The 27,970-nt window shown below is 44.6% G+C and overlaps 2 long non-coding RNA genes across 2 annotated transcripts in view; one reads left to right on the top strand and one right to left on the bottom strand.

Annotated features, from left to right (window-relative positions):
- Nucleotides 1-27,970, top strand: part of LOC149437121 (uncharacterized) — an 830,460-nt gene that overhangs the window by 77,329 nt on the left and 725,161 nt on the right. The gene's annotated exons all lie outside the window — the stretch shown is intronic.
- The window catches only part of LOC149437123 (uncharacterized), a 53,413-nt gene continuing 37,736 nt past the window's right edge, over nt 12,294-27,970 (bottom strand). The window contains exon 3 of the long non-coding RNA XR_016308177.1: nt 12,294-13,540. This is a non-coding gene — a long non-coding RNA (uncharacterized LOC149437123). The remainder of the gene's footprint in view (nt 13,541-27,970) is intronic.

Here is a 27,970-nt window from a genome sequence, read left to right as displayed (position 1 = left end):
TTATTCCCACTGAGCACCAATGTAAGGAGCATTCTTCCCACTGACCCCCAATGTAAGGGACATTCTTCCCACTGACCCCCAATGTAAGGGACATTCTTCTCACTGATCACCAATGTAAGGGACATTCTTCCCACTGATCACCAATGTAAGGGACATTCTTCCCACTGACCACCAATGTAAGGGACATTCTTCCCACTGACCACCAATGTAAGGGACATTCTTCCCACTGACCCCCAATGTAAGGGACATTCTTCCCACTGAACCCCAATGTAAGGCACATTCTTCCCACTGACCCCCAATGTAAGGGACATTCTTCCCACTGACCCCCAATGTAAGGAGCATTCTTCCCACTGACCCCCAATGTAAGGGACATTCTTCTCACTGACCCCCAATGTAAGGAGCATTCTTCCCACTGATCACCAATGTAAGGGACATTCTTCCCACTGACCACCAATGTAAGGGACATTCTTCCCACTGACCCCCAATGTAAGGGACATTCTTCCCACTGACCCCCAATGTAAGGAACATTCTTCCCACTGACCACCAATGTAAGGGACATTCTTCCCACTGATCACCAATGTAAGGGACATTCTTCCCACTGACCACCAATGTAAGGAGCATTCTTCCCACTGACCACCAATGTAAGGGACATTCTTCCCACTGATCACCAATGTAAGGGACATTCTTCCCACTGACCACCAATGTAAGGGACATTCTTCCCACTGATCACCAATGTAAGGGACATTCTTCCCACTGACCACCAATGTAAGGAGCATTCTTCCCACTGACCACCAAAGTAATGAGCATTCTTCCCACTGACCCCCAATGTAAGGGACATTCTTCCCACTGACCCCCAATGTAAGGGACATTCTTCCCACTGACCCCCAATGTAAGGGACATTCTTCCCACTGAGCACCAATGTAAGGAGCATTCTTCCCACTGATCATCAATGTAAGGGACATTCTTCCCACTGACCCCCAATGTAAGGGACATTCTTCCCACTGACCACCAATGTAAGGGACATTCTTCCCACTGATCACCAATGTAAGGGACATTCTTCTCACTGACCCCCAATGTAAGGGACATTCTTCCCACTGACCCCCAATGTAAGGGACATTCTTCCCACTGACCCCCAATGTAAGGGACATTCTTCCCACTGATCACCAATGTAAGGGACATTCTTCCCACTGACCCCCAATGTAAGGGACATTCTTCCCACTGACCACCAATGTAAGGGACATTCTTCCCACTGATCACCAATGTAAGGGACATTCTTCCCACCGACCACCAATGTAAGGGACATTCTTCCCACCGACCACCAATGTAAGGGACATTCTTCCCACTGACCCCCAATGTAAGGGGCATTCTTCCCATTGACTGCCAATGTAATGAGCATTCTTCCCACTGATCACCAATGTAAGGAGCATTCTTCCCACTGACCACCAATGTAAGGAGCATTCTTCCCACTGATCACCAATGTAAGGGACATTCTTCCCACTGATCACCAATGTAAGGGACATTCTTCCCACTGACCCCCAATGTAAGGGACATTCTTCCCACTGACCACCATTTGATCCGTTGCGCAATCGGAAGCCAGTGGAGGGATTGGCAGAGGGGGGTGGAGCCAGTGGAGGGATTGGCAGAGGGGGGTGGAGTCAGTGGAGGGATTGGCAGAGAGGGGTGGAGGACACTGAGTGGAGGTCAGTGGAGGGATTGGCAGAGGGGGGTGGAGCCAGTGGAGGGATTGGCAGAGGGGGGTGGAGTCAGTGGAGGGATTGGCAGAGAGGGGTGGAGGACACTGAGTGGAGGCCAGTGGAGGGATTGGCAGAGGGGGGTGGCGGAGATGGAGCTGTTGGAAAGGTGAATGAGTCTGGCTGCCGTATTCAGGATGGACTGAAGCGGGGATAGCCTGTGGTGAGGCAGGCCAGTGAGGAGGGAGTTGCAGTAGTCGAGTCGTGATATGATGAGGGAGTGGATGAGCTGTTTAGTGGTTTCTGGGGTTAGGAACGTGCGGATTTTGGTGATGTTGCGGAGGTGGAGTCTGCATGAGTTTGTTAAAGATTGGACTTGGGGCTGAAAGGATAGGTTGGAGTCCAGAATGACACCAAGTACTCTGGCCTGCGGGGCGGGTTTGATGGTGGCGTTGTTGGACATGATGGAGAAGTCAATGGGGGGTGGTGTCCGGGCTGGGGGGAAGACAAGAAACTCGGTTTTGGGGAGGTTGAGTTTAAGGAAGTGGAGTGACATCCAGTCTGATATGTCACTCAGTAGGTGTGTGATTCGGGCGGAGACTGAGGGGGTGAGGTGGGGGGTTGAGAGATAGATTTGTGTGTTGTTGGCATAGAGGTGGTAGTGCTGATAAGATCTGTTTATTTCTACTACTGTGCATGGTAGGTTATTCACTGTGTGTAATGTTTGTCCTCATTAGTAGTCCGGCATACCCTGACCCTGTGTGGATATAGCTGTGCATCGGAATACTATTGAAGTATCCTGAACAGAGAGCACTGTGTTCTCTGAAAATGTTTTATTAGAGGTTTTAAATACATTTTGGAGGTTTTTATCCCAGTCCCCCCATGAGATTGAGTTTTATGATTCATCTAGTCCTGCGGATACCAAACATTCAGAGCTCTGTTGCAGCGGATTTCTAACCTGGCAATTACTTCAGGTGAGCCTCTCCGTGTTGGTGTTTAATCTGTATTATAATTGATACACTTAGAAAGAATAGCATCTTCTCTGCCAGAAACATTGTCAATATGTGCTGAAGAATTATCCGCAGACTTATCTACCGCTGAGCCTTTTCCTGTCGGAGGTGTATAGCCTGATTGCTGTGTACACTGAGGTACTGTAAGTAGTATACGGTTATTTAAATGTACCCGTGAATCCACCAGCACTCATAGAGGCACCCCTGGTCCTTGTGTTTTCTTAAATTGGTAGGCAATATTCTCAGTAATGTCACTGTTCTGTAGGGCATACATCATCAGTGATGTCACTGGTCCCTAGTGAATGGATAGGCTGCATTCTCAGTGATGTCATCGGTCTCTGATGAATGGATAGGCTGCATTCTCAGTGATGTCATCGGTCTCTGATGAATGGATAGGCTGCATTCTCAGTGATGTCATCAGTCTCTAATGAATGGATAGGCTGCATTCTCAGTGATGTCATCAGTCTCTAATGAATGGATAGGCTGCATTCTCAGTGATATCACTGGTCTCTAGTGAATGGATAGGCTGCATTCTCAGTGATATCACTGGTCTCTAGTGAATGGATAGGCTGCAATCTCAGTGATGTCATCAGTCTCTAATGAATGGCTAGGCTGCATTCTCGGTGATGTCACCGGTCTCTAATGAATGGATAGGCTGCATTTTCAGTGATGTCATCAGTCTCTAGTGAATGGATAGGCTGCATTCTCAATGATGTCATCGGTCTCTAATGAATGGATGGGCTGCATTTTCAGTGATGTCATCGGTCTCTAATAAATGGATAGGCTGCATTCTCAATGATATCACTGGTCTCTAATGAATGGATACGCTGCATTCTCTGTGATGTCATCGGTCTCTAATGAATGGATAGGCTGCATTCTCAGTGATGTCATCGGTCTCTAATAAATGGATAGGCTGCATTCTCAGTGACATCATTAGTCTCTAGTGAATGGATAGGCTGCATTCTCAGTGATGTCACCGGTCTCTAGTGAATGGATAGGCTGCATTCTCAGTGATGTCACCGGTCTCTAGTGAATGGATAGGCAGCATTCTCAGTGATGTCATCGGTCTCTAGTGAATGGATAGGCTGCTTTCTCAGTGATGTCATAGGTCTCTAGTGAATGGATAGGCTGCATTCTCAGTGATGTCATTGGTCTCTAGTGAATGGATAGGCTGCATTCTCAGTGATGTCATCGGTCTCTAGTGAATGGATAGGCTGCATTCTCAGTGATATCACCGGTCTCTAGTGAATAGATAGGTTGCATTCTCAGTGACATCATTAGTCTCTAGTGAATGGATAGGCTGCATTCTCAGTGATGTCACCGGTCTCTAGTGAATGGATAGGCAGCATTCTCAGTGATGTCATCGGTCTCTAGTGAATGGATAGGCTGCTTTCTCAGTGATGTCATAGGTCTCTAGTGAATGGATAGGCTGCATTTCACAAATCTCCAGTGAATGAATAGGCTGCATTCTTAGTGATGACACTATTCTCTGGTTAATATATAGGCTGCAATCTCAGTGATATTATCGGTCTCTAGTGAATGGATAGGCTGCATTCTCAGTGATGTCATCGGTCTCTAGTGAATGGATAGGCTGCATTCTCAGTGATGTCATCGGTCTCTAGTGAATGGATAGGCTGCATTCTCAGTGATGTCATCGGTCTCTAGTGAATAGATAGGCCGCATTCTCAGTGATTTTATTCTGAAATAAAAGCGCTGGCTTATTTTCCTGTTTAGTGTAATAATTTGCCAAAAGTTTGTGGATTCCTTCATCCCGTGGTGCTGACGTCTAAAATTTAAACTTAAATAAATCACATTACCAAAAAGTTCTATCCAGAGTTCAAAACTCAGAGACATCAAAGCACAGCATGTAGATAAAACCTGAACGTTTGACCAAGTACTGTAACTCCTTTTACTTCGCCGCAATCAATTCAGCATCATTTAATAAACCTTTCAAAGAATTAGCAACCCCATAATGTACATGACATTAATTTTTACAGGCTTTTAGACATAATTTAGACAAACAGAGCTAATGGGGCATGTTTACTGAGAAGCTGCATAATAGTGACGCTGCAGAATGCAGACAGGAATGATATCTGTGCAGTCGGCCCAGTTGGTGTGCGGCATCTTTGGACACAAAATGCAGAGATGTCCCTAAGCTAAGTACCGGTAGTTTCCCATCACAGTGCAAAGCTGGTATTGGAGGATGAAAGTCATTAGGACTTTTTATGATGCCCTTTGTACTTCCTTTGCTATAAAATTCACAACTCGGTAGCTCTGAGAGTCCCTGTAACCCAGTAAAAATGACGGATGGCAACCTCTGTTCTTTAGACATTTAACGGACTCTGGCTGAGTGAATTCACCCTTCTCCTGCCAGTGAGAACGAAGGGGCCACCAAGCACACATCAAAATAAATGCGATTTTAGCTTTTCGATCTGCTCTGGGTCATTTCCATTTAACCTTAGTGTGCCTTTTGTGTTTGTAGATCTTGCTGTAAAGTCAGCTATAATAAATGTTATATAATTTAAAGCAGAGCTCCAGCTTTCTCGTCAGTCTGGCACAGTTGTAGCGGCTCCTCTCCTGGACTGAAACGGCTTACTGCGATTTCACTGCACACTGGGAGCTTCTCACAATGTGCATTAGAAGCTGAAGCAAGTCAGTCAGAGCCTGCCACATTTTGTGGCTGGAGGACATCCAGCATCAAGCCTTTCCTCCCCCGCCTGATTGTTCCTGGGTCACCCCTTTCCTTTTTTTTAAATCATGGAGGCTAAGCATCACATGTGGGCATCCCTTAGGGTGGTCTGCATGAAAATACAGCCTGCCTAGGAGTGCCCAGTGGTGTATTTAGGTTTTGTGCTGCCCTAGGCAACACAAAAATTGGTGCACCCCTACACAGAAAGAGCCTGACATTGACCAATAACACCCCTGCCCTCCACCCGACCCTTCCACTACCACAGCCCCCCATACACCGGCCACCATCCCCCATGGCAAGAGAGAGAAAGACACTCACCTTCACACCTCCAGACATCCCCAGTAACGAGAGTCAGGCTGTGCATACACCATCATGAAACCCACAGCATCTCTCGGAACCCACCAGGTCCCCATGCCGCATATGTCCCATCTTCTGTCCCTTCTTCCAAGGGGCAGTGCTGCCCCCCCCCCCAAAAAAAAAGTCCACCCTAGGCAAATGCCTTGTATTAAATACACCCCTGGGAATGCCCTCTCCTTCAGACTGATATCTACCTGTGGGTGGGGGTCTAGCTGCACCCATGCACGTGGGGTAAGACTTCGCCCAACGGCGTGCTCACCAGCGCTCGGGACCTGGCAGAGGCTGCGGTCATTTGAAGAGTCAAAAATTAAGGCAGGCCCTGACTCAGAGATTAGCCACTAGTGTGTAGTAGTAATGTATGGAGCTCCTCCATAAGATGTTTCGTCCCAAGTAACTACACACTGTACTGATGTATGCAATGCATTTGGAGGGGCATGTAGAGCCATTGCCCACTCCACCAATGTACCTCTTCTACCTCACTCCCAGTAATGAAATGAAACCCTGCCGGACACATTGCATGGGTCCCATATGTGTCCTGAGGTAACTCTTTCCTTCCCCATACCTAGTGATCAGGCAGTAGATCTCTGTAATGCTAGTCTGCTCCCAGTAACCAGAGGAGATGGACAGCTAGGGAGGGAGTCAGAGCGCCAACACCCTCACTACCGGAGGACCTGTCACCTAACCAGGTACAACGCCAGAGACTGGTTGCTGTAGCTGCTCTTCATTGCGGTTACCCATGGAAACTTCCTAAACTTCCTCCTCTTCTTAGCCTTGTGGGTTAACCTTTTGGTAGTGGTGTTACACCCCACAGTGCTATTATAGACCCAGCTACTTTAGGAATACGCCCAACATGTACCCCTTGAGTAACTTTAGACCAGGCTCAAAGTGGTTGAAATGACTTCTACTGGAAACTTGGCACATGTACAAACATCCTTTCCCTAACTACACTTGTGTCAGTCCTAGCATACCAGCATAGGAGTAGTTCCCAGGGGAAAAGTCCATAAATAGCAAAACTCAAATGGAGATGTCCAGGCTATGGGTGCCCCGGAAATACAGGTCCCTGCAGACTGCAACAAGGCTCCTGTTCTTGGTCCAGTCCTCGTCCACCTCTCTCTCTCTCGACCCAAACATTTTTCCTTTTATAATGCACAGGAGGGAGGCTGGACTCCAGAGAAAAGCCCTTGAACATACTCAGGGAAGGTGGAAAAAATATTAACCCTTTCCCCCTGACCTGGGCAGCCAAGTAACTATCATTCAATACAGTAGGCCACCTGCTTACATTCCCATCTATGCATTTTGATATTTGCATTGCTCCTCCCAGGAGACATCCTACTTGCATGAGGGCTCTTGAGGCAGGGTGCTGTGATGGGAAGCTATGCACAGCGCCCTGCTGGCCTCTCCATCTAGCCATGATCTACCTGCAATGCATAGGGAGGCACAGAGACCTAGTGGAACTTTTGGATCGGACTACCAGTCTTCGCTCCGTACGTGCATCTGTGAGCAATGGCCACCAATAAATCTGCTGACGGTTGGCTGGTTTTCCTTCCTTGGACCACTTTTGGTCGGTCCTGTCCACTGCAAACCAGGAACATCTCACAAGAACTGCCGCTTAGGAGTTGTTCAGTTGTCTAGCCATTACAATTACATCCTTGTCAAAGTCCTCAAATCTTTACGCTTGCCCAATTGTTTTGTCTTCAACATATCAGCTTCAGTTCCTATGCTGCCTAATATATCCCATCCACTTTCAGGGGCCATTGTAATGAGGTAATGAATGTTATTTACTTTACCTGTCAATGGTCAGAACTTTATGGCTGATCGGTATATATGTGAACTATTGTACTTGCTGAAAATATGTCATTTTGTGATGTACACATGGCAGGACAGTGTAAGGGTGCTTGTATCCAGCTGTGTTCTGTCTTCCCTCCATCACCATCCTGTCACTGGAGAAGGAGAAGATCACTCTAAAGCTGAAGTTTAAACTGCTTTTATGTTGCCTCACATAATTCCTCCTTTTTCTTTGATCATCACGCAAATGGTCTTATTGATCTATTGAGCTCAAACCTTTCTGTTTTTATTACATACCTTATTTTTGACCCAGTGTTATGATCACTAGGTCACTATGATTCTATATTCAATGCAGGCAGATCTTGACTGATGCCAGTAGGGTACTGTAAATACCAGGTAGCCATTTCAATGTTCACATGTCAGTTAGAGACTCCATGACCGGGCAAACTGAAATTCAATGAATGAGTGGGATGGACCAGGGACAGACATGCTGAAAGGAATGATTCTGGGTGTACTGCAGCCAGAAAATGACGTGGCTTCATCTGTCTTGCTGCAGCTTCCAATGCACATTGTGAGAAGCTCACAGTGTACAGTGAAATCAGAGTAAGCCATTTCAGTCCAGGAGAAGAGCCAGTACACCTGTGCAAGACTGAGGGGGGAGGAGCCGGTACACCTGTGCAAGACTGAAGGGGAGGAGCCAGTACACCTGTGCAAGACTGAAGGGGAGGAGCCAGTACACCTGTGCAAGACTAAAGGGGAGGATCCAGTACACCTGTGCAAGACTGAAGGGGAGGATCCAGTACACCTGTGCAAGACTGAAGGGGAGGATCCAGTACACCTGTGCAAGACTGAAGGGGAGGAGCTGGTACACCTGTGCAAGACTGATGGGGAGGAGCCGGTACACCTGTGCAAGACTGAAGGGAAGGAGCCGGTACACCTGTGCAAGACTGAAGGGGAGGAGCTGGTACAACTGTGCAAGACTAAAGGGGAGGATCCAGTACACCTGTGCAAGACTGAAGGGGAGGAGCCGGTACACCTGTGCAAGACTGAAGGGGAGGAGCCGGTACAACTGTGCAAGACTGAAGGGGAGGAGCTGGTACAACTGTGCAAGACTGAAGGGGAGGGGCCGGCACACCTGTGCAAGACTGAAGGGGAGGAGCCGGTATAACTGTGCAAGACTGAAGGGGAGGGGCCGGCACACCTGTGCAAGACTGAAGGGGAGGAGCCGGTATAACTGTGCAAGACTGGATGGGAGGAGCCGGTACTTCTGTGCAAGACTGAGGGGAAGGCTGAAGGTCAGATTTTATGATGATCCACCTTCGGGTAGGCAGTACAATTAAAATAGAATTCAATACAGGAGGATTCAGAGGGCCCTGCTCATTAGAGATTACAATTTAGGAGGGAGGGTCAACTGATACAAAAGGTAATAGCTGTAGGTCAGGGGTGTCAAACTGGTGGCCCTCCAGCTGTTGCAAAACTACAAGTCCCATCATGCCTCTGAGTTTGGGAGTCATGCTTGTAACTGTCAATCTTGCAATGCCTCATGGGACTTGTAGTTTGGCAACAGCTGGAGGGCCACCAGTTTGACACCTGTGCTGTAGGGGGATGAGCCGATGGAAAAAATAAAACTTCCATTGTTAGGTGGGGGCAAAATAGGATTCTCTGAAGAGAAGGGTTTTTGGAGATCGTCTGAAAGCAGAGCAGAAGATAGTTGGACAGATTGGGGTAGGGAGTTCCAAGGACAGGAGAGGTTTGGGAAAAGTCCTGGAGATGAGCATGGCAGGAATTGACGAGGGAGCTAGAGAGCAGGATGTCTTGGGAAAAATGAAGAGAGCGATTAGATCAGTATTTAGAGCCTGGGTTAGTGATGTAGCTGGGGGCTGAGCTGTGGATGGCTTAGTAAGTTGTTTGTATTTTGAATTTAATTAGTTGGGTGAGCAGAAGCCAGTGGAGGCAGCAATATAAAGTACAATGGAGCCTCACTGTGCTGTTACCAATCTCTGGTGTATTGGGGATCATGGAGTGTTAATATAAAGACATTATAAACATGAAAGCAGTTTTTAATACATAAATGCCCATTGAGCCCACATTGTGCTTGGTGAGAAAGAATCAAATGAGCATTTTGTTGAGTTTCTATTCTGTTGCTGTTGAAGAATGAAAGACCCAAATGTCATGGAAGACTTCGGTTTTCTACCTCCTGACGTTTGTTTGTTAGTTGGGATATGACCGGTGTAAAATAGGACTTGACACTGACACAGATGGTTGTGAAGATCCTCAGATTGCATTGCCTGTCTCTATCGTTGCTTAGCAGCCCCTTCCTACATTTTTTATGTCAATTGTACCAACGTTCTATCAGCTGCAGAGCAGTCCTTCATTGTAAACAGAATACCAGTTTCTTTCCAGTCAGTGATTGGCTATCAAGGAAGTCAGTATATGATGGTGGCTATATATATTGTGGCAATTGTTACAATAAAACTCATCCCAGGCCAGAGAAAGGCAAGGCAGAGGTCACAAAGAGTACATCAGACCACAATGTTCCAGCACAACACAAATGCTCCCAAGTAGCAAACTGATGATATCATCTCAGCCTAGGCAGAGTCACTTGATCAGAGCTAAAACTTAGTTATAAAAATGAGCCCGTGGCTGGAAAGTTTGACATGCCAAGAATTTATTTTTTGCAGACCTGGAAAGTTTTTGAAAGATCCACCTTAATACCTTCTGAGAGAAGGTAAATTAGACATATACAGGCTTTAGTTTACATTAATGATATATTATTATTATTTTTATTATACAGGATTTATATAGCGCCAACTGTTTAGGTAGCACTTTACAGCATAAGGGCAGACAGTACAATTACAATACAAATGAATACAGGAGGATTCAGAGGGCCCTGCTCGTTAGATGTACAGTTAGGTCCATATACAGTATATTTGAACACAGGCACAGTTTTAGATTTTTCAGGTATTTACCAAAACATATTCAAGCTATAATTCTATAGTGGATATGGGCTGAAAGTGTGCACTCTCAGGTTTAATTTGAGGGTGTATATACATCCAAATTGGAGGAAGGGTTTAGGAATTACAGCTCTTAAGAGTAGCCACCCCCCTTTTTTCAAGGGACCAAAAGTAATTGGACAATTGAAAATAATCATAAATAAAATGTTCATTTTTAATATTTTGTTGAGAATCCTTTACTGGCAATGACTGCCTGAAGTCTGGAACCCATGGACATGACCAAAGACCCGGTGTCCTCCTTTCTGATGCTTTGCCTGAAGTCTGGAACCCATGGATATGACCAAAGACTGGGTGTCCTCCTTTCTGATGCTTTGTCTGCAGTCTGGAACCCATGGACATGACCAAAGACTGGGTTTCCTACTTTCTGATGCTTTGTCTGCAGTCTGGAACCCATGGACATGACCAAAGACTGGGTTTCCTCCTTTCTGATGCTTTGTCTGCAGTCTGGAACCCATGGACATGACCAAAGACTGGGTTTCCTCCTTTCTGATGCTTTGTCTGAAGTCTGGAACCCATGGACATGACCAAAGACTGGGTTTCTTTCTTTCTGCTGTAACTGCAGCTGTCTTCAGTTGTTCTTTGTTTGTGGGTCTTTCTGCCTTTAGTTTTGCCTTCAGTGAAATGCATGCTCAGTTGGGTTGAGATCAGGTGATTGACTTGGCCATTGCAGAATTTTCCACTTCTTTTCCTTCAGAAGCTCCTGGGTTGCTTTTGCAGTGTGTTTTGGATCATTGTCCATCTGTACTGTGAAGCGCCATCCAATCACCTTTGCTGCATTTGGCTGAATCTGGGCTGACAGTATATCTGTAAACATTGCAGAATTCATCCGGCTGCTTCTGTCTTCTGTTACATCATCAATAAACACCAATGACCCAGTGCCACTGGAAGCCATGCATGCACATGCCAGCACACTGCCTCCACCATGATTTACAGATGACGTTGTGTGCTTTGGATCATGAGCTGTTCCAAGCCTTCTCCACACTTTTTTTTTAATTCTGGTACAGAGTAATCTTAGTTTCATCTGTCCAAAGAATGCTTTTCCAGAACTGGTCCGGCTTTTTTAGATGTTTTTTGGCAAAGTCTAATCTGGCTTTTCTATTCTTCAGGTTTATGAATGTTTCGCACCTTGTGGTGAACCCTCTGTACAGTATTTGCTCTCGTTAAGTCTTCTCTTGATTGTAGACTTTGACAATGATGCGCCTTCACTTGAAGTGTAGTGTCCTTCACTTGTCTGGATATTGTCAATGGGTTTTTCTTTATCATAGAGAGGATCCTGCGATCATCCACCACTGTTGTTGCTGAGCTCACCAGTGCATTCTTCTTTCCTCAGAATGTACCAAATTGTTGATTTGGCCACTCCTAATGTTGCTGTGATCTCTCTGATGGATTTCTTTAGTTTTTGAAGCCTTACAATGGCCTTTTTCGCTTGTATGGATAGCTCCTTTGAACGCATGATGTAAGTTCACAGCAATAGATTCCAAATACAAATCCCACACTTAGAATCAACTCCAGACCTTTTACCTGCCTAATTGATGAAGAAATAATGAAGGAGTAGCCCACACCTGGCCATGAAACAGCTTTTGATTCAATTGCCCAATTACTTTTGGTCCCTTGAAAAAGGGGGGGTGGCTACTCTTAAGAGCTGTAATTCCTAAACCCTTCCTCCAATGTGGATGTACATACCGTCAAATTAAACCTGAGAGTGTGTACTTTCAGCCCATATCCATTATATAACTATAGCGTGAATATGTTTTGGTAAATACCTGAAAAAAACTACAATTGTGCTGTGTCCAAACATATATGGACCTAACTGTACACTAAAAGAAAGGAACCATATTGCTTAGTCATTGTGCCTTCTTCTTCAAGTGGTAAATCTATAAATCTAGCAAAAGTACGAATCTTTTCAGTGCTGTCAGAGATCGGGGTGTGACCAGAAATGTGTGGACTGACACAGGGAAGTAGCAGGCTTCAGGAACACAGGCGTAGTCAGGGCTGGAGAGGTAGAATGGTCAGGCGGGCCGTAAGGTACTGTCAGGCACCGCTCTCTAGTGACCCACAGAATAGGACTCCCCAGGGCGCAGAGTCTAAGCCCCAGTCTGCCTTTTCACCAGAGCCCCTGATGGTGGGGATGGACTTGGCACAGGACTGAGACCAGGTCGCGGCCCCTGAGTGCACCCAACTGTGGTGGAGGGGTCCGCCGAGGGTATGTACCGGGGGAAAGCCTGATGTGAAGGGGCTGGCAGGTTTGGACAGTAGTGACTGGATCCGTGCGGGATGGATGGATCATCTGGGTAGCGTCAGGCGTAGTCAGGCAGGCCAGGTCAGCAACGTGCGGGCAGTGAGGTACCAGAGGAGCAAGCAGAGAATAGTCAGGGTCACAAGCCGGGTTCAGTAACTCACGGGCAGCGCGGTACAGAGGATCAGGCAGAAGGATGGTCAGGCAAGCCAGGGGTTCAACAGGAGACGGTCAGCAGAGGTCAGGATCAAAGCAGGGTCAGCAACTAGGCAGATAGGCAGGAACACAGGATACCAGGTACAGGGGCTCATGGAAAACATCACCAAGGCACTGACTGCAGGTCTGGCCATTCCTTAAATACACCTCCTGCAATCAGCCTCAGGTGATGGCTGCCTGCAGGAGTGAGCTTCTGATTGCTGAGAGCACCCGCTTGACAGCCCTGGTACTGCAGCCCACATGGCAGGTGAGTCCCACCACCAGTGCTGAGTCCATTCCTGACAAGTGCCCGGACAAGAGTAAGACAATCATATAACAAAATGTATTACATCCTTATCCTAAAATGTCAAAGGTGAGTTACAAACAGCCAATAAAATCAACATTAATGTACTAAGCTCCTCTTCAGCCACAACATGGTCCCCCTAGTTGGTGTCTTGCGTTACACAGTGATGAAAAGGGCTTGTGAAATCACTTGGGAACATGTGCAACTTGCCCTCTACAGCACTTGCCGCTTCTTCAGGAAGAGTAAGAGCATTAAACATCTAAAAAGGAGCAAAACAATATTTACAAATTGTACATAGTTAATAAGAAAGATCACATGCTGTATAAACATGGTTTCACAATAATGATCATAGTGCAGGAGTGACCTGTGAGGGCTTACCCAATATACGGACTAAGGCTAACCAAGTAGAGGGCCTTGCCCTTCTTCATATGAATTAAAAAAAAAAAACCCTGTCCTGAGTTCCCTACAGCCCTAAGGCTACGTGCACACTAAAACACCCCTAGTGATTGTAAAGGCTCAAGGGTTTTCACCATCATGCATTGTATGCATGAAGGTAAAAATCCTTCTCTGTGCAGCAGCTCTCCAGCCCCCCTAATACTCAACCAAACCCTCTCTCGATCCAGCGATGTGCACTGGAATCTCTGCTATCACGGGACTCCCTCTCCTCATTGGCTGAGACAGAAGCGGGAGCCATTGGCTCCCACTGCTGTCAATCACAGCCAGTGAGAAAAGAGAGGGGGGGCACGCCAAGCCACCGCTCCATGTGTGAATGGAAACACGGAGCAGCGGGTTCCCCCATAGCAAGTTGGTTGCTGTGGGGGCACCTGAAAGAAGGGAGGGGCCAGGAGCTCCAGCGGGGGACCTGAGAAGAGGAGGAGCTGAGCTGCTCTGCGCAAATTCACTGCACACAGCAGGTAAGTATGACGTGTGTTATTAAAAAAAAATAACCCTTTAGAATCACTTTATCTCTCCCGGAAGCAGAAGAACGCTAAACGCGGCAAAAATTCATGGTATCACATTTTGTGCTTGGGCATTTATTCATTTAATTGGACAGAGTACTTGCCATTGATATGAATAAATGCTCAAGTGCTAGTGCTTAGGCTGCATTTGGCTTTTTTTTTGCAAAAACATTCCTCTCCTGAATACGATTCTTTTGTGTTCAAGAAAGGAACATTTAATTGCCTCTAAACTCTACTGCTCCTAAACTCTGGTAAAAGCTTATGTTTGCATGGACACATATTGTAGGCTTTCATTGCGCTGAGTTCAGGGGCTTTGGCAAAAAAACACCAAAGGCTCCTAATCGTGAGTTTAGGAGCAGCAGTGTGCATGAGGCTTAAGGCATTTGTGGGTGTCTCAGACTTCAGAGACAGGAAGCAAGGCCTATAGAGCAGTTATGGTTGCCCCCACCTACAAACACATGTACAAACCATTCAAAGCAAAAAAAAGGTTTGAAAAGCACATCTACATATGTGACAATTGTGCGCAATAGAGACATGGGCGCTCTATGTGATAGCCATCTTGTTAGGCCTCTTTTTAAGCCATTTTGTCTCACCTCTCCTCCCTCCTCCCTCATGGTATGGAATTTATAGCTGTAAGTTTAATGGAGGTCAAAAGGGCCTCTTATCTTAAATAAAACACAGATGAAGCTTCAGGGCTGTAAACTGCTAATTAGTCTGGTGCAGGAGGTCTGCTTTGAAGCCACTTTCCTCTGCCCGATCATAAAACAATAACTCAGTCAGTCATGACCTGTTGGGCTGTCAGGAATGGACTTGCCAATAGTGGTGGGACTCACCTGCCTTGTGGGCTGCAGTACCAGGGCTGGCCAGCGGGTGCTCTCAACAACCAGAGGTTCACTTCGGCAATTAGCCATCACCTGGGGCTGATTGCAGGTGTATTTAAGGGATGGCCAGACCTGCAGTCTGTGCCTTGGTGTGTGTTTTTCCATGGGCCCCTGTACCTTGTAACCTGCATTCCTGTTCCTGTTTCTGCTTCTGCCTGACTTGTTGCCGACCCTGCCTGATCCTGACCTCTGCTGACTTCTCCTGTTTTGATCCCTGGCTTGTGCCCCTGACCATTCTCTCCGCCTGCTCCTCCTGTACCTACCTGCCCGATAGTTATCTACCCGGCCTGCCTGACTACGTTGTGCTCTATATGTGTATGTACCTGTGTATCTATATCAGTTTAGGTTTGGGTTTGTTTCACCTTGTTGTATGTATTTGTGTTAGCTTGGGGTTTGGTGCACTGCGTTTATGTTTGTATTGTTAGTCTTAATAAATTGTCTTGTTTATACCATATCTGGAACCTGTGTTTCCCTGTGTCAGTACACACATCTCTGGTCACACCCTCATCCCTGACATAGGCCATTAGGGCTAGAGCGTGCCATAAAACATACATTCCACATGTAGACATTTTTCATACAATTCATAAAGTTCAGCAGGAACTGGGCACATTAATATTAGGTATGTATTTGGATAGATCATTTTAATATGAGTCAAACAAGGCCTTACATGACTATGTTATCACCTAGGATGGGGAAGAAAGCAGTCTCTTCCCTCCTGGGTGACAAGGGTATGCTGTGTTTGGTATCCTTGTGTTTGAAATACAATTCTGAATATTAGTCTGCCAGTTGCTAGGATGCTACCTGTACCTATTGTAGGTTATTAACCTTAGTATGAAATTGTAAGGCGACTTGGTCATAACCTTGGTTACCTCCTAGACCCCATCCCCAAACTGGTTGATTGGTCATTTGTTCTCAGGCGACTCTCCTTTAATGTGATAGAAAAAGACGGACAGGCTGGATAAAAGACAGCTCTCATTTAACATCAATCAGGAAACATCTAACGGACTTGAGAGCCAAGGCAATCTTTTTGTTCGGACAATTGGTTTGCTTAAACCAAGGACATTGGAAGTATTCTGCCTTCTGAACTCCTTTCTTTTATGTCTTTGTTGTTTTATTGCTCTCTTTATATCTTTGTAACATCTTTTTCTGTAAATATTTTAACCATTTTGACCTTTTTTTAGTAATAAATCCTATTTTGAAAAGTATTGAAACTGTCTCTAAAGCTTTTAGTGCAAACTAAAGAATCCCTGTCTCTTGAAGAGCGCTACTGTATGTAATAATCCTCTGAATACATCTGTCTTTGGTGACAGTGTGTATTACAGACGCTTATGCTAATATCAGAGTGTTATTGCTAAGATTTGTGAGTTTCCTCTCTCTCTGTAAAAAAGGTGGTGGTGGCAGTGTGAAGGGTTAATTGCATAATTAACCTAACCCAGTAACAATTGCTCTCAGGCTGTTGGCACATAGATTGTAGTCCCGTGAGCTGGAAAATCGTTCTGCAGGGCACAGCTGAGAGTGGCATTGTTACGCAAGTGACAGCGCGGTGCGAGATCGGCTGGTCCTTCGGTCACGATTTGGTGAAAAGGGAAGGGGTCAGACCAGGGGCGGACTGACAACTTATGGGGTCCCCGGGCAATAGGGTATGATGGGGCCCCTGTGTCCTTGCCCAAACTCAAAAAAGCCTATGGAAAAGGTACCAGGGGCATCTCATGGGGCCCCCTACTGACCCTGGGCCCTCGGGCAGTGCCCGAGTTTCCAAATGGTCAGTCCGCCCCTGGGCCGGACGCAGCGTTCCGTCACAAGGTGAGCTTGTTAAATAACCCATTTCAAAACCAATGGCTGTTATGGAGTTGGCCCCTGTGGTGATAACAGTCCCACTCTTCTTGGATGGCTTTCCACAATATTTTGGCGGGTGGCTGTGGGAATTTGTGCCCATATATGAGGTCAGGCTCTGATGTTGGATAAGAGGACCTGGCTCACCATTGGCATTCTAATCCATCTCAAATGTGTTCAGTAGGGTTGAGGTCACTCCAGTTCCTTCTCACAAAACTCATCAAACCATGTCTTTATGGAGCTGGCTTTGTACACAGGAGCACAGTCATGCTGGAACAGAAAAGGACCTTCCTCAAACTGTTACCACAAGATTGGAAGGGCACACTTGATTAAAATATCTTTGTATGCTGTGATATTGATAGTACCCTCCATTGACAACACTTAAACTCAATCATTTGAAGGGGTACCCATATTATTATACAGTATTTATAAAGCGCCAACAGTTCGCTCAGCGCTGTAGATTACAATGGGGGACAATACATGAGACAGTACAATAACAAAACAGTGCAATACACAAGGGGTTCGAGGGCCCTGCTCCTTGGAGCTTACAATCTAGGAGGGAGGGGATAGTGGTACGGGAGGAAAAGCTGTGGGGGATGGAATGGTAGGAAGAGTGGAGGAGATCAGCAGTTAGCAGAGGGTGGGGTAGGCTTCCCTGAAGAGGTGGGTTTTTAGGGTGCGCCTAAAGGAGAGGAGAGTGGGTGATAGTCTGATGGATTGGGGTAGGGAGTTCCAGAGGATGGGTGATGCCCTGGAAAAGTCATGGAGGCGGGCATGGGAGGAGGAGATCAGGGAACTAGAGAGAAGGAGGTCTTGTGAGGAGCAGAGTGTGCATGTTGGGTGGTACTTGGATATTAGGTCAGTGATGTAGTTCGGGGCAGTATGGTGGACAGCTTTGTATGTCAGTGTTAGCAGTTTGAATTTGATCCGTTGCGCAATCGGAAGCCAGTGGAGGGATTGGCAGAGGGGGGTGGCAGAAACAGAGCGGTTGGTAAAGTGGATGAGTCTGGCCGCCGTATTCAGGATCGACTGAAGCGGGGATAGCCAGCGGCGAGGCAGGCCAGTGAGGAGGGAGTTGCAGTAGTCCAGTCGTGATATGATGAGGGAGTGGATGAGCTGCTTAGTAGTTTCTGGGGTTAGGAACGTGCGGATTTTGGTGATGTTGCGGAAGTGGAGTCTGCATGAGTTTGTTAACAATTGGACCTGGGGCTGGAAGGATAGGTTGGAGTCTAGTATGACACCAAGTACTCTGGCTTGCGGGGTGGGCTTGATGGTGGCATGGTTGGACGTGATGGAGAAGTCACTGGGGGGTGGGGTCCGGGCTGGGGGGAAGACTAGGAGCTTGGTTTTGGAGAGGTTCAGTTTAAGGAAGTGGAGCGACATCCAATCTGATATTCACTAGGCTGGTGATTCGGGTGGAGACTGAAGGGGTGAGGCGAGGGGTCGAGAGATAGTAGTTGTGATGGTCAGGTGTTCACACACTCACTTTGATTATTTTGCATTGCTGTCTCCTCATTGTGTGCTTCTTCTGCTTCTTCAATCCGTGCTGATAAATCCGATTTTCCAGGTAGCGGGCTTTTCTGCACACAAGTACACGATATCTCTGTGTTCAGAGTGACACCTGGATATATTTTCTTTTTAATGACTAACAAGCAGCAGCTACAGAGCTAGCTGACCCGCAATACCTCTGTGATTGACAAGTTCCGGCTCTGTGAAATCGTTGCCAGCACAGAAGTGACCAGGCTGACCTGCTGGATGTCATCTTCTGCAGATTTCTTTCTGCGCTCATAATGCGGCTCAGCATGGCACTGGGTCTGTCTGCTGAAGCCCGTCTGTTTCCTGTCTATAGATGTGTTTATGTGACTGGACTTCACTAGAGGATGGTCTGCTGGTAAATATGCATCAACAGTTCCGGAATCATCTCAACAGATATTCCGCTTGGAGTTCAGCTTTCAAAGAAACTTGTGGTTATAGTATACACTTTCATGGTATAACATCAGTAATGTAATAACACAAATAGTAGGGCAGCACAGTGGCTTGATGGTTAGCACTCCCGCCTGGCAGTACTAGAGTCGTTGGTTGGAATCCCAACCACGGCACCACCTGCCTGGAATTTGCATGTTCTCCCTGTGCCTGCATGGGTTCCTCTGGTTACACCAGTTTTCTCCCCCTTTCCAAAGACATGCTGGTAGGTGAATTGGCTCCGGTCTAAATTGTCCCTAGTATGTGTATGTATGAATGTGAGTTAGGGACCTTAGATTGTACACCCCTTGAGGGTTAGGGACCTTAGATTGTACACCCCTTGAGGGTTAGAGACCTTAGATTGTACGCCCCTTGAGGGTTAGGGACCTTAGATTGTACGCCCCTTGAGGGTTAGGGACCTTAGATTGTACGCCCCTTGAGGGTTAGGGACCTTAGATTGTACGCCCCTTGAGGGTTAGGGACCTTAGATTGTACGCCCCTTGAGGGTTAGGGACCTTAGATTGTGCGCCCCTTGAGGGTTAGGGACCTTAGATTGTACGCCCCTTGAGGGTTAGGGACCTTAGATTGTACACCCCTTGAGGGTTAGGGACCTTAGATTGTATGCCCCTTGAGGGTTAGGGACCTTAGATTGTACGCCCCTTGAGGGTTAGGGACCTTAGATTGTACACCCCTTGAGGGTTAGGGACTGATGTGAATGTACAATATATATGTAAAGCACTGCGTAAATTGACGGCGCTATATAAGTACCTGAAATAAATAATAGGTGTTTTTGACAATCCAATATAAACTTATATGAAAAATCCACTTTCATGCAAGTGCTGCCTGTCTGCTGGCCGTCTCTTTCCACAGCTTCCTGGATTCCCTGCATACTTTGAAGCTTCTCCCCAATTTCTAAGGACTACATATCCCATGGTACCTTCCTGCCTGCAAGCAGTGATTCCTGTACTGACTCCACCTCCTGAAACTCCTCCTCTGAACACCTCTGTAGTTAAGAAGGCAGGCTCTGTGAAATATATGACACAACAGTCCCTACTCACAGGGCAGAGGGGTAATACATGTCACCAGGGGCGGACTGACCATTTGGAAACTTGGGCACTGCCCAAGGGCCCGGGGTCAGTAGGGGGCCTCATGAGATGCCCCTGGTACCTTTTTCATAGGCTTTTTTGAGTTTGGGCAAGGAAACAGGAGCCCCATGATCCCCTATTGCCCGGGGGCCCCATGAGTTGTCAGTCCACCCCTGCATGTCACAGAATTCAAAGAAATAAATGTATGGAGATTTTCACAATGTAAGTTTACAAACTTCAAGATCATTCAGATTATTAGGAGTCAACTAAAAACAATTGAAATACAATGTGGAAATGTGTACAAAATAAATAGAAAAAGCGCCACACTCTTTTTAAAATAATAAACTATGTGTCAGCAGCAACACCCACCAAAAAAATATATACACAATTAATTTGGCAAAGTGAACAAAATCTCATAAGGGTATGCGCTAAATAAATAAATATATATATATATATATATATATATATACAGTAAGGATCGAACGTTTGGGCACCCCAGCTAAAAATTTGTATTAATGTGCATAAAGAAGCCAAGGAAAGATGGAAAAATCTCCAAAAGGCATCAAATTACAGATTAGACATTCTTATAATATGTCAACAAAAGTTAGATTTTATTTCCATCATTTACACTTTCAAAATAACAGAAAACAAAAAAATGGCGTCTTCAAAAGTTTGGGCACCCTGCAGAGTTAATATCTTGTACTGCCCCCTTTGGCAAGTATCACAGCTTGTAAACGCTTTTTGTAGCCAGCCAAGAGTCTTTCAATTCTTGTTTGAGGTATCTTTGCCCATTCTTCCTTACAAAAGTCTTCCAGTTCTTTGAGATTTCTGGGCTGTCTGTCACGCACTGCTCTTTTAAGGTCTATCCATAGATTTTCAATGATGTTGAGGTCAGGAGATTGTGAAGGCCATGGCAAAACCTTCAGTTTACACCTCTTGATGTAATCCCCCGTGGATTTCGAGGTGTGTTTAGGATCATTATCCATTTGTAGAAGCCATCCTCTCTTTAACTTCAGCTTTTTCACAGATGGTATCAAGTTAAAATCCAAAATTTGCTGAAATTTTATTGAATCCATTTTTCCTTCTACTCGTGAGATGTTCCCTGTGCCACTGGCTGCAACACAACCCCAACGCATGATTGATCCAACCCCATGCTTAACAGTTGGACAGAGGTTCTTTTCATTAAATTCTGTGCCCCTTCTTCTCCAAACGTACCTTTGCTCATTCCGGCCAAAAAGTTCAATTTTAACCTCATCAGTCCACAGAACTTGTTTCCAAAATGCATCAGGCTTGTCTATATGTTCATTTGCAAAGTTCAAACAATGATTTTTGTGGTGAGGACGTAGAAGAGGTTTTCTTCTGATGACTCTTCCATGAAGACCATATTTGTACAAGTATCTCTTTATAGTGGAATAGTGTACCACAACTCCAGTGTCTGCCAGATCTTTCTGGAGGGATCGTGCAGTCAAACGTGGGTTTTGAATTGTTTTTCTCACAATCCTGCGAGCTGTTCTGTCTGATATTTTTCTTGGTCTTCCAGATGTTGCTTTAACTTCCACTGTTCCTGATGACTGCCATTTCTTAATTACATTCCGAACAGAGGATATTGACATCTGAAAACGCTTTGCTATCTTCTTATAGCCTTCTCCAGCTTTGTGAGCGTCAACTATTTTCAGTTTCAGTTTTCTAGACAACTGCTTAGAAGAACCCATGGTGCTGATTGTTGGGGCAAGGTCAGATGAGTCTGGGCATTTAAAACCTTTGAGATTGACATCACCTGGTCTTCCCAGATGATGATTGAGAACAATCCATGACACTGGCAGGTCTCAGCTTTGCAAAGGGGGCAGTGCATGCTATAAATTCTGCAGGGTGCCCAAACTTTTGCAGACGCCATTTTTTTGTTTTCTGTTAAAGTGTAAATGATGGAAATAAAATCTAACTTTTGTTGACATATTATAAGAATGTCTAATCTGTAATTTGATGCCTTTTGGAGATTTTTCCATCTTTCCTTGGCTTCTATATGCACATTAATACAAATTTTTAGCTGGGGTGCCCAAACTTTCGATCCCCACTGTATGTATATATATATATATATATATATATATCACCATATATTAAGTGTCCAAAAATAAACTAGTGTCCAAAACAAAATCAAAATATTCTCTGTTACTTCATAACACTGTGAATAATCCACCACCAAATGAATTAAATGAACTCACCAGAGCTATATGCTGATCAAATTATAGACCAGCAATAACGCTTGTGCTCTGGGAGCAGTGAATGAACGATATCCAGATATTAGATGTGGTAATTCTTAATCACGTCCAGGTAATCAATAATGGTGAACAGTATGAGGGATAACGTATCACTACCAAAAGCAATACTCTGCAGCCAAGGATCTCATGATGAATCTCTCCATTTAATTCCAAACCTCCATATATGCATGAATCACAAAAAAAGGTGTCCAGACAGACACCAGCTTAAACAGCAATGCACAGAAATGAGTTGATGAACGATCCCCGCTCTCCGCGGATCACCTACGACAAACACTGGGAAAAAGAACGTTCTGACGTCAACATCGAGTAGGCCACGCCCAACGCGTTTCGTCACCACGACGTCATCAATATATCTTTTTATTGATATATCGTATTGAGTTATTCACTTTAGTGATCTGGTTATCCAGCACTGTTTTTTGTGGTATTTTGATCACATTAGGTCGGATATAAACCATTTATTTATTCACCATTTATTCACTTATTTATCCTATTGGGGATTGGTTCACTATTTTAGTTATTTATATATTTTATCGTTATATTTATTTATTGGAGCGCTACACCATATTTGTTTGTATTGTAAACTCAACTGCCTGTAAACGACGATGTGTACACGGACACATAGGATAACATTAGGGAGAGTTCAGGGGCTGCTGAAAAAAACGCAGAAAAGCTCCTGAGTGTGAGTTTTGTCAGCTGCAGTGTACATGAGCCCTAACAGTGACTCGAAATGGCAAAGATAAAATTTCCAGTTTTATTCAACTCTACTATTGAGGCCCATTTGAGATCTGCGTGGGTGTGAGTCCACGGCCTCAAATGCACACTATCTGCATTCAGGACTGTGCCCATGCACCTGCATGGATGTCAAATTGGGAGCAACAGCTGTTGGTGTTGGTGCAGCTGCTGCATCCCAGTAATCATCAATGCGACTGCCTGCATTAGGATGCCCTTTCAAGGGGTACACATCGATACGCCCTGTGTGAGGGAGGCATAATTTTTCAAATAACATTAAGCCTAGGTTCACATCTGTGAACTGCGGATCCGCACAAAAATCCATGCAGCCGCACCACCCACACAGAAGAATGCGGACCCGCGGGCGGGTGTCACTAATTCTAATGGCACGCCACCCGCACTGGAAATCGCAACTGCACTGGGAACCGAGGTTCCCGTGCGGGCTGCATTTTCAGAAGAAGTACAGGGACTTCTTCCCTGCATCCTGGGGCATGGGAGTTCATTCAAATGGATATGCTCTCATGCCCGAACAATGCGAATATGTGAACTAGGGGTAAGCCTTGAGTTGTCTGAATATGTTTTTAGGGACTTCTGAAGAAATATGTGACTATATGAAAGAGCTTTCTTTATATACAGTTAAGTCCATATATGTTTGGACACAGGCACAATTTTAGTTTTTTTTCAGGTGTTTACCAAAACATATTCCAGCTATAGTCATATAATAGATATGGGCTGAAAGTGCAAACTACTAAAAGTAGCCACCCCGCTCGCCTTTTTCAAGGGGCCAAAAGTAATTGGACAAATAAATATAATCATAAATAAAATGTTAATTTGTAATATTTTGTTGAGAATCCTTTACTGGCAATGACTGCCTGAAATCTGGAACCCATGGACATTACCAAAGACTGGGTTTCCTCCTTTCTGATGCTTTGCCAGGCTCTAACTGCAGCTGTCTTCAGTTGTTCTTTGTTTGGGGGGTTTTCTGCCTTTAGTTTTGCCTTCAGCAAGTGAAATGCATGTTTAATTGGGTTGAGATCAGGTGATTGACTCAGCCATTGCAGAATATTGCACTTCTTTTTCCTTCTGGGTTGCTTTTGCAGTGTGTTTTGGATCATTGTCCATCTGTACTGTGAAGCGCCGTCCAATCACCTTTGCTGCATTTGGCTGAATCTGGGCTGACAGTAGATCTGTAAACACGGCAAAATTCATCCGGCTGCTTCTGGAAGCCATGCACGCCCACGCCATCACACTGCCTCCACCATGTTTTACAGATGACGTTGTGTGCTTTGGATCATGAGCTGTTCCAAGCCTTCTTCACGCTTTTTTCTTTCCATCATTCTGGTACAGATTCATCTTAGTTTCATCCGTCCAAAGAATGCTTTTCCAGAACTGGTCCGGCTTTTTTAGATGTTTTTTGGCAAAATCTAATCTGGCTTTTCTATTCTTCAGGATTATGATTGGTTTCCATCTTGTGGTGAACCCTCTGTATTTGCTCTCGTGAAGTCTTCTCTTGATTGTAGACTTTGACAATGATAAGCCCACCTCCTGGAGAGTGTCCTTCACTTGTCTGGATGTTGTGAATGGGTTTTTCTTTACCATAGAGAGGATCCTGCGATCATCCACCACTGTTGTCTTCTGTGGACGTCCATGGCTTTTTATGTTGCTGAGCTCACCAGTGCGTTCCTTTCCTTCTTTCAGAATGTACCAAACTGTTGATTTGGCCGCTCCTAATGTTGCTGCGATCTCTCTGAGGCATTTGTTTCATTTTTGAAGCCTTACAATGGCCTGTTTCACTTGCATTGGCAGCTCCTTTGAACGCATAATGTAGGTTCACAGCAATAGATTCCAAATGCAAATACCGCACTTAGAATCAGCTCCAGACCTTTTACCTGCTTAATTGATGACGAAGTAATGGAGTAGCCCGCACCTGGCCATGAAACAGCTTTTGATTCAACTGTCCATTTACTTTTGGTCTCTTGAAAAGGCGGGATGGCTACTCTTGAGAGCTGTAATTCCTAAACCCCTTCCTCCAATGTAGATGTACATACCCTCAAATTACACCCGAGAGTGTGCACTGTCCGCCTATATCCATTATATAACTATAGCTTGAACATGTTTTGGTAAATACCTGAAAAAATCTAAAATTGTGCCTGTATCCAACTATATATGGACCTAACTGTATGTATCTATATATTTATTCACCAGGTTCATAACCAAGCTCTATGAAGTGTTTTTGTTTCCTTCCATCTGCAGAAAGCATTATTTAAGGGGATGGCTGCGATCCTTTGCAGCGCTACCGTATTAGAGATAATTGGGTACTTCTGTCACATAGACTGGCTCATACCTTGTTGCATGTTTTGACGGTTGAGTCCACTTCTCCTTTTCCTTTAATTGAACCTTGCATTTTGCTGCTGAAGGGCGATTCATAGGCGGCATACGCACACGGGCGGACATGGCGTTTTAGTATCTGCAGCATAATTACCATCTCTGTTTGCATTAATTTGTAACAGTGGCAGTTGAACCCAGAACGCCTTGTGTGGGCTGTTAGTTTTTTATTTTTTTTTTCTGGGAAATGTGAAGATTCCTTTACGCTATTGTCTCTCTTTTCACGCTGTTTTATGCGAATTCTGAGAAAGAAGGAAGGCATTCTTTTTTTTTTTTTTTTCCCTCTGACTTATTTTCCAGCCGTACTGATGTCAGCTTTGATGCCCTTTGAAAGGGAACTGTCATGGACTGCCAGCTTTTAAGCGGCAGATCGTGCTAAGCGAAGTTGGTTTTGCTGCTCAGAAAAACAGAGATTCCTCCGTCTGTTGTTTTTGCTCTTTTTCTGAAATAATAAATTAATAAGCTAACGTGATTTTCTAGAACAATCTATTTGTGCCTTAAGGCTCCATGCACACCGGGCGTTTTAAAAACGCTGGTAGCCTTAGCTGTGTAAAGTTGCATTAAAAACGCAAGTTTTTCATTGTATTTTCTTTTAACATTCTTTATTTAACCCCTTGACACCGACGTCACACAAATATGTGACCTCACAGAACTGGGCTTTTTTCCGTGGGGCCGCATATTTGCCTACCTGTCTTTGTGCTGGGAGAGCGCCGCACTGCGCGCTCCCAACACAAACACTGCGGTGTCACTGAGAGCCCCAGGTCCCGTTCTAACGATTCCGGGTCACATAATCGCCTCTGATTGGCTATCACAGTGATCAGTCACTGTGCAGCCTGGCCCCCTTGTTTTTTTCTCTCTCTATGAATGGACATGAGAGATACATTGTTTCTCTCTAACTCCTGGCATAGAGAGAAAAACAAATGTTTGTAAAAAATAAATAAATATTAAAAAAGAAAAGAAAAAATAAAGAAAATATATCTAGATCAAGGTTTGATCTAGTTCAGTGCCGGGGATATTGGTTGGCTCAAGGTCAGGGTCAAAGGTCAAGGACAAAAGGTCAGGGTCAAAGGTCAGTATTTAAAAAAAACCTTGGTGTCAGTGTTTTAGGTAAAAAAAGACAAAACCAAAATGCGCACTATTGTTTCTGGGCTGTACTACGGGTACAAACAACAAATAACATACACCTCTATGGTATCGCTGCGATCGTCAAGAGCTGGAGAATTTATTTTGGGTTGTTCTTTGGTGGTAGGTTATGATAGTAACAAGAAACACACAGCTAAATAAAAAAAATATATATTTTTTTACTATTTTGGGCCAGTTTTCCTTTGATAATAAAAATAAATCAGGAGATATCCATTATCATTTACCACCAAATGAAATCCCAATTTGTCCTGAAAATAACACGGTATAATCCTCCGGGACATACGGGGGACGGAACTGGCGGGAAATTCAAAAATGTGAAAAAGTGACATTCACTCAATACACTAAAACCACATAGTATAACATTCCTGTATCAAACCATTTCACATACATTTTGTCCCGAGTGCTTTGTCCGACGCCCTGCCTGCATTTTTACTGTTCTTTCTGCCTGGAAACTGAGAAACGTCCATGGCGTCCAAAAAGCGTCCCTTTAGGTCAGACGCGGTTTTAGACCGGCTAGAGAACAGCGATAGTAAATCAGAACCACTTGCAGAATTGAGTGATAATGATTGGTGGGGGAAATTCCTCATCAGACACTGAAAACGATTTTGCGACTTTGCTCAGTGATGTGCGAACTTGGCGCTCTATTTCACATTTCAGTGTTTTTGGTTTGATTATATTATTGAATTAAATTTATTATTATTATTTTTTATGATTATTTATTAAATTATAATTTATGATTTCGTGTTTCAAATTTTAACATACCCGGGATGATTACTAGACTCTTGTTTGGACAGATTTCAGTGAGTTATTCCTAAACATTACAGGCCTACAATAAAAAAATACATATTTCCATGCAAAAAAATGTACCGCTTTCAGCACCAAAAATCTGAAATAATCAGACTGCCAGGGAGGTTAAAAAGTAGATACTCTAAGGTATTTAGTGATAAGAGGTATAGTGAATATTTAGAAATTCTCAGTTTTTTTACACAATTTTCTGAAATGTTTTACAAAATTACCACATTTTGGAATATAGACACCCCAAGGTATTATTTAAGAGGCATAAAGAGTGTTTTGAGATTTTCATTTTTTTACCACAGGTTTTGGAAAATGTGGAAAGAAAATGTTGTAAAGATATTTCTAACACATAGTATAAGCATACGGTATATGTACCTTGTGACCCTCTCACAAAGTTTACATAACATCACCCAATACCTGACATGTTTACTGGAGAGATACTGTTAAATCTGCCATTGAAGTTTATGAGGGACTCATCAATGAAGATATAATTGTGCTGAGTGCAATGTATATGTGTCAGAAAATTTTGGAGGAAAAAATTGATAAGCGGCCTAATTTTGTGAAGCTTATCATATGCAGGTTTACTTCAAGGTGGGCACAGGGAACTGTCATTGAAATGCAAAAATCTCAATATTATTTTA

Source organism: Staurois parvus, unplaced genomic scaffold (genome assembly GCF_062004578.1).
Source record: "Staurois parvus isolate SC_StPar_1 unplaced genomic scaffold, SC_StPar_1.0 ptg001310l, whole genome shotgun sequence".
NCBI classification, from domain to species: Eukaryota; Metazoa; Chordata; class Amphibia; order Anura; family Ranidae; genus Staurois; species Staurois parvus.
The sequence above is the reverse complement of the archived record's forward strand: the minus strand, read 5'-3'. Positions and strand labels throughout refer to the sequence as shown.